This window comes from Miscanthus floridulus, chromosome 5, assembly GCF_019320115.1.
Source record: "Miscanthus floridulus cultivar M001 chromosome 5, ASM1932011v1, whole genome shotgun sequence".
NCBI classification, from domain to species: domain Eukaryota; kingdom Viridiplantae; phylum Streptophyta; class Magnoliopsida; order Poales; family Poaceae; genus Miscanthus; species Miscanthus floridulus.
Genome location: NC_089584.1, coordinates 63030713 through 63038759, shown reverse-complemented (window position 1 = coordinate 63038759; position 8047 = coordinate 63030713). Strand labels below are relative to the sequence as shown.

At 45.2% G+C, this 8047-nt stretch overlaps 1 pseudogene; it reads right to left on the bottom strand.

Moving 5' to 3' along the window:
* Positions 1–255: 255 nt before the first annotated feature.
* LOC136454700 (wall-associated receptor kinase 3-like) lies at positions 256–6685 on the bottom strand (annotated as a pseudogene).
* Positions 6686–8047: the final 1362 nt, after the last annotated feature.

Sequence of the window (8047 nt, the reverse complement as noted above, 5' to 3'; positions counted from 1 at the left end):
ATAGAGCTACTTTTATCATAGAATTATTTATAGTAAAATTGATATGAGGTATTGATTAAATAGAATAAGTAGCAATGTTTTGTTGCTAAATATATTCACACAATGGGGTACATTGAAATCAATAAAAACTTGGAAATTAATTTCAGGATCTTTTCCATAAGCTGTTCGAGAAAAAAAATATTTTCCATAAGCAAATTACACATTATAACAGAATATGTATGCTTTGTGATCTATTTTCTTTTACATTCATATTTGTTATCGACCATTATCCAAATCTAATGTTATTAAACTTCTATGCTGTCCAGTGCTCCAAAGGCCATAGCATGATGAGTTTACAAGCAAACATCCACTTTCTTCATTAGCATGTTCAATCAATTGTTCTCGCCAGGTGCTTCGAATAGATCTCAACTTTTCAGCCACCTCTGTCATGAATGACCTTTCTTCCCCTTCCATACTCAAGCAACGTTTTGCGAGTTGAGCAACTTCTTGTAGCAACTCCATTCCGGCACCCATTGTATTCCTGTCCAAGATGGATTGAAGCCTAGTGCCAGAAGGAAGGATGATGCAAGGCTTTTCTTTTCTTCAGTACTGTCAGAGTAAATTGCTGTGTTCCCCGTAATTAGCTCCAGAAGCACAACTCCAAAACTATAAACATCACTTTTCTCTGTTAGCCTACGCTCTTGTAAGTATTCAGGGTCTAGATAACCAAGAGTTCCCTGGACCATTGTCATAAATTGTATTTCATCCTTCGGAAGCATTCTTGATGCTCCAAAATCAGTAACTTTTGCTGTGTAGTTGTCACAAAGGAGAATGTTTGGTGATTTTTACATCTCCATGTACTATGGGAGGGTATGCTGATGAGTGTAGATATGCTAGTGCTTCTGCAGATTCCTGGCCAATCCTGAGATGAGTATCCAGTGAAATGGATGGCTTTTCATGTGTGCCATGTATTAGATCGAATAGAGTGCCATTTGGGATGAATTCATAGACCAGCATAGGAACTTCCACTTCTAAGCAGCAACCCAGAAGCCTTACTACATTCCTGTGGTTGATCTGTGAAAGTATAATCATCTCTTGCACAAATTCATCTTTTCGAACCATGTTCATGATCTTTGATCGCTTTATGGCTACTACTCTGTTGTCCTTCAGAATTCCCTTGTATACAGTGCCATAGCCGCCTCTCCCTATTTCTCTGCTTGAGTCAAAATTGTTTGTTGCCTGCTCTAGTTCTTCTGTTGTGAATATTCTCACTGTATCAATTTGCTTTGACCTGATTTTCTCATATAATAGCAGACCCCCATTTTGTTGGAAGAATCTCCTTTTCTCTTGTCAGTTTTCTCTTCTGATATTTAATTAGAAGGCCAAACATGCAGATAAGCAGAAGTATAGCACATGATGAAATACCTGTGAAGAAATAACATTATTTCAGCTATTTGAAATGTATAGGGTAACAGGTCCTTTGGTGTACCTAAACTCTTGATTATCTAAGAAGACTTTTCCTTCCTTTCAGTTTCAGTTATGAAAACAATACTTTTTGTGAGGAAAAATACCCATTCCTTAGGGGGATAAAAGATAGCTGATATTAGTGTCATTTCATTCCTTAGGGTATACATGCATAACCATCATTTCTTGGTGGGAGGAAACAGCGAGAGGATTCTCAAAAGCACAGCGGCACAAGTTCAATGGTATGGCCATTTATATCATGTGGAACCTATGAAAAGAGCGAAACCGACGTATATTCGAAAACAGCTTTCAAACGAACGAGCAAGTGGCCCGGAGGGTGAAGGATGACATTGACCAACACAAGAGGGCTTCTGGATTTGTATCCTAATTAATTTCTAGTTTTCATGTTTGTGTTTGGCCCATGGTGTTGTAGTGCCGATAGGTTGCTCCTAGAGTGCCTTGAGTATTGGGGCTGTTTTTTTAGGCCGCATCCTATAACGATATATTGTAGAAGTTCATCTTAATTGAAAGACAAAGCTCGTGCCACTTACATTCATTCCTTAGGGATTCTTTTTTTCAATAGGAACTGGAAAGTCTTCAAACATTTGTCCAAATATGAAATTCTTTTGAGTGAGCATAATCGATTTTGTTTGTTTATACGTGTCACATGGTACAAATTTATAAGTATGCATCTTCTCTGCTTTGTTCCCCAAGTTTTGGCTATTAAAACCCTCAGGATCACTCTATGATGTTCCCACAATTTAAAACCTATTCAAAATTTAAAATTAATAAGAATGAAACTTCAAGTTGTGGGGGAAAAACTAGAAAAACAATATAAATCATATGAAATAATCCATTGATTTCATTATTTGTTGACTAAGTTTTCTCAGGTGGATCTCACTTGTGCCATCTTTTGTACTCAATTTTATTACAGAGGTAAAGATTGCTAGATTTAGTTGTGTTGCTGTAAGGTTAAGATAGTAAGCTATGCCGTTCTAGGAATTTTCCAAAAACCATGCTATTTCAACCAATTTGTTGTTGGAATAGGTGGTGACCACCGAGTTCTCGATCTTGGAGCTGGCTTGCAGCCGGTCCGGCTCGCTACCACAAGCCTGCGCTCCCACAGGTTCCAGGTCCACCGGAGCTGACAACATATAAGGTCCATGGGCTTTACTCAACCCAAAAAAACTAGCCTGATAGGGGGGTTTCCCACCTTATATGTTGTGCTCCCCCACCATCGCTACACGATGTGGGACTAAACCCCAATAATCTCCTCCTTAGTCACACATCAAGATGCCCCCGCCATGATGTGACGCTCGAGATTTTTTATCGGGTTTAGCTTTTCTGACCATGGGCTCACGATACCAATTGTTGAAGCCGGTAGTGACCACCGAGTTCTCGATCTTAGAGCTGGCTTGTAGCCAGCCCAACTCGTTATGAGCCTGTGCTTCCACGGGTCCCAGGTCCACCAGAGCTGACAACCTATAAAGCCTATGGGCTTTACTCAACCCAAAAGACTATCGGGTTTAGCTTTTTTGAACATGGACTCATGATACCAATTGTTAGAACCGGTGGTGACCACCGAGTTCTCGATCTTAGAGCTGGCTTGTAGCCGGCCCGGCTCGTTACCACGAGCCTGCGTTCCCACAGGTTCCAGGTCCACCGAAGCTGACAACATATAAAGCCCATGGTCTTTACTCAACCCAAAAGACTAGCCTGATAGGTGGGAGTTCTCCCATCTTATATGTTGTGCTCCTAATCATCGCTACATGATGTGGGATTAAATCCCAACAATCTCCCCCTTAGTCACACATCGAGGTGCCTCCGCCATGATATGACACTCGAGATTTTTTATCGGGTTTAGCTTTTCTGACCATGGGCTCCGATACCAATTGTTGGAACCGGTGGTGACCACCGAGTTCTCGATCTTAGAGTTGACTTACAGCCGGTCTGGCTCGCTACCACGAGCCTGCGCTCCCACAGGTCCTAAGTCCACCGGAGCTGACAACATATAATCTATGCTGTGTGTGTGGGATACACAAGAACAACTGTAATCCCCCATCGTGTTGCTGCAGATTCCATGGCATGGATACTGATCTGGACTTTGGCACTCATTGATATCTACAAGCGTCATACAATACAAGAGTATAGGAAAACTAAATATCAATGAACAGGTAACTGGAGTTAAACTTGAAAGAAGAAAGTGAATTCCAGAGAGCTGCTGACCTTGGCACCCATCTGACAGGTACGGGTTGCCTGCAAATCCGTCGAGCTGCTGGGGTTAGAGTGCACTGTATACTTCACCGGATGACAGAAGCTCCGATCATCTAAAATATTCACTACTGGAATACTAGTAATGATGAACGTCGTACGGTCACATTAGAAAAATGTTCCAGCACTGGCGTCCCTGTATATACAAAATCTGGCCTCACTCCCATTGTATAGCCATCTCTAGCTAGCTGACTGGCTCTGCTCCTCTTACCAAGAGAAATTGCTTAATAGGGAAGCAACTCCTCTTCACTCTTCGGTCTGCCTGACTGCCCCTCGACTGCTGTGAGTCCTCTTCACAACCACACCAGACTTTTAAGTCTCAAGCATGTCATGGTGGTCAAAAGCTCTTCTTCTAACACTTCTTGTGTCCAACTTTCCTACGCATTCACTTCACTCTCGGCAACCGCGCAAGGTCTATATGGGAGGAGCGTCCCCCTTCCCTCAAAGATTCTAAATTTTGACTAAATATATATAGAGAAGTATTGATGGTTATGATGCGTAATAAGTATCATTACATTGATCTTAAATTATACTATTTTCACAATAAGCCTAATAGGAGATCTAAAGATTATGTGTCAAACTTTGTTCAACTTGCAAGAATCTTACGGCGAGGAGGCCTGATTGGTTGGCTTCAAAAATTTGCCAAACCGAAGAATTGGCATGCCATGATTTTGGTTATTGATTGGTTTGCTACCAAAACTTGCTAGCCTCTCACATTCGGCTTGCCAAATCCATGGAAATTTTTTTACCTAATTTTGGATTGCTAAATCCTTGTCATGGCAAATTTTGGCCACAAACCAATCAGGCCCGGAGAGAGACGTTGTCACATGTACGGTGTGCCTTCTTATGTTTGCATTTTACTTAAATTCCTCAAAAAAAGGTAAAGTTTTGTCTCCTATAACTTGGGTCCAGGATCTTGGCTCCCCCCTCTCTTTTATAAATTGGCAGGAGTAGCCGTTGTGTTTCAAACTAGTCGCCCCCTCTCTCTCTCTTGCTGGCCCCTTCCCTCGGTGCAGCTCTATCAGCGCCATGTCCCATTGGATCCAATCCTCTCGCGGTAGCACCGCGTTGAATAGGATGCATGGATAGAGCAGCTCCCAGACAACAGATCGCTTGTCAGATCTTGTTGGTGAAGAGACTGGCCTTCCATTGATGATTTGCCCCCGCTACAAGCTTGCTAGAGTGATTGAGCGATGGTATATGAAAGAAAACCTTAACCTTGGCCGTGTCTACTTCAAGTGCTAGAGGAATGGGGTGAGCTTCTTATTTGTCACTTCTTTGGCTATAACTATTGTAATTCTTGGTTTAATTTTTTTAAACAAATTTGTGCAGTATCTGAAACTCTGTGGTTACTATGTATGGAAGCGATAGTATCTTGAGGATTTGAAAAAGTCAGGCATGATCTAAGTCAGGCTAATGGACTTAGAGGACGAAGAGGAGGAAGGAAGCGAAGGCCACTCGAATGGCGGAGGTGACAGGAAAGCATTGGAACTCAGCATGTAGAACCTGCAGCGGAAGTTGAACATATTTTTTCTTTGTTATGTTCTGGTTGTTGGATTTAGAATCATGTATTATGTTGTATTGAAGTAGGTCATCAACATGTTAGATTTGGAATGCTCTGTTTCATACTAGCTAGGAGGATGTATGAAGAATAGGAACTAATGTGTAACACCTCTGGTGTTACGAGCTTGTTTAGCACCGAGATTTAGGCCTAAGAAATTTTTTTGAAACGAGTTTCTCGGATTTTTATTTAAAACGTACTTGATGTGATAAGTGAATCATGTGTGACTTAGTTTTCTGGACTCAAATAAATGCCCAAGTTACATTACTCAGTGCGTAAAGATATTTAGGAATGTCGAACAACAATTCTAGCCAATAGATAGCGAACGGTTTGTTCTATTAGATTAAGCATGAAAAGCAACTTTTATAAATAAAATAAAATCCATTAATAAATAGAACGACATATATATCGCTTTGGAATCTAATTTAAATTCGAGCTTTGTTGAAAATCTCCTTGTGCCTAGATATTGCTAATTGTCTAAATTAGTAAACCAGTAGAAATATCTATAGGTATATATATATATATATATATATATATATATATATATATATATACATATATATACTCACGTGTTTATTTTGAGAAGCACGCTCAGTTGAAAAACCTTGGTCTAGTGACATGTTTTTACGAATAGACTCGTTTTAGTCCCTATGATAAGTTGGTAACATAACCGCGACAGCTACCGTCTGGCCGCCTCATAAATTTAACATGATTGGTGTGAAAGCACGTAACAGACGAGAGATAGCGCAGCAGCTTCATTTACTTTTTCTGGCGCGGCGTACAACGTACTCGCCATGCTTTGCAATTATGCACCGACCCCTCTCCCGTCGTGGCACTACACCCCGGCATGTCTGTTTGCCTGCGCTATTATCTTTCTCTCCCTCTCTAGCGTCTTGTCTGAATTTCAATGGGAGCACATGGCTCTGTCGTGACCACACCCCGCTAAGCGCCACCGTCCAACTGACAACGTCATCGCATAACCTTGCAGCACCATCAATGCCTCGCCTCTATTGCCTGCCTTGCTTGTCTCTATTGCTTGTCTTGCCTGCCTCTTCTGTCTGCCCTTCGCTAGCCTTGCCTGCCTCGGCCGAGCTGAATACCCATCGTGGCAGTGCCCATTGTCGCCTGGCATTCGCGTGTGCGTGCACGCGTGAGCTCCACTGCGCTACTTTTCCTTGCCTCTGTCCGCTCCCCTCTCTCTGCCGAGCAAGCACCGGGGTCACGCGCTGCCACGCCGTGCCTCCCGCCTGCGTCCCCCGGGTTCCGTTCTGGAGGCGCCCCAGCTCCTATTCTTCCCCTGCTCACCAGCCGGTCTGTTCGCGCTGGGCCGCCCTGCTACTGATGTCACCACAGGGCTTCGTCTCCACAACCCACCGCGGCTGGAGGCCCGCCGGTGACGGCATTCCCCATCGCGCTCTGCCCATCCGCAGTCATCCACGCCAGTACGGCTTCGCCGCCGTAGCCGCTTGCCTCGAGACACGCGCAGCTCTGCCCGCCTCCTCTGCGTTCCCGCGGGCGCGCCGAACCGGTTGCTCCACAGTGATTCCCTCCAGCGCCTGCTCCTTCGTCGCTCCACCTCCGCCATCGCTGCGCCTCCCGCCGTTCGCCACCCGGCCCTCCCTCGCGAGCACGCGCGTGTCCCATGGTCTCACGACGGTCCATAGCTTCCCCACGCTACTTTCTCGCGCACGACACCATCGCTCCTCCACCGCTGCATAGCCGTTAGGATCCCGCGCCGCATCCCCATCGTGGCCGCGCCACCGCAACACCCCGCCGTCCTCCGCGCGTGGCCGCCGTGCCTGCTCGCCTCGATCCACGCCACGGCCAGGTCGGGTCCTTTCGTGGCCTGTGCGCCTCCCGGCCATCTAGTCACCGCCGGTGCACCCCCGTGTTGCGCCACTCTGCGTCCTGCCGCGCCCCACCGTCGCCCCTTGCCTGGCCGTGCGCGTGCGTGGCCAGGGTGCCATGGGCTGCCTTTGGCTGTATCGCCGCCGCCCGCGCGCATGGGCAGGTCTGACGCTGCTCCTGTGCCACCTGGTCGCTGTTCCACCGGTGGGAATCGGCCAGAGTCGATGCTCCTCTGTTCCTATATTTCGCCGTGGGAGGGAGAAGGGTAAGAATTGAGGTAGAAAAGTTCTACAGGGTTATTAGTGCAAAGTGCGTGACTCATATGAATAGTAGAATACTAAATAGATAGAAACGCATGGTCGGTTTTGCAAAACCGCCAGGCCGATTTGGGCAGGCCGCGCTTGGGCCGACTTGCCTGGGTCGCTCGCACTGTGCGTTGGGGCGGCCTGTGGCCGCCGCGCCTGGGCCGCTCACCCGCGCGCTGGGCCGGCCTTGTGCCGCCACGCCTGGGCCGGACTAGTGCCGCCTGCGCTAGGCCGCGTGTGCTCGCTGTGCTCTGGGCCGCCACACGCCCGTCCGTGCTGGGTTGCTGGGCCAGTTTAGTTGCCGCTGACCTTTTTTCATTTTTGAGGTATTTTCTAATTTAATCCTGAAGCAAACTTATAAAATCAATATAAATTTGTGTAGTTGTCCAAAAATTATGAAACTAGTTTTGTTGAGTTTCTAAAATTATGATCTACCTAATAGTTTATTTTGTTCGCATATGTTTGGTATGTTTTAAGGTTGCTCTAATTATTTTAACATACTTAATATTATAAAAATATAAAATTGTAGGAATTGTTGTGATAAATTGGTAATAGTGTTGCATCTAAAATTTTTACAGTAGGTTCCTAGTAATATTAACTGCTCACTATAATTTCTGTA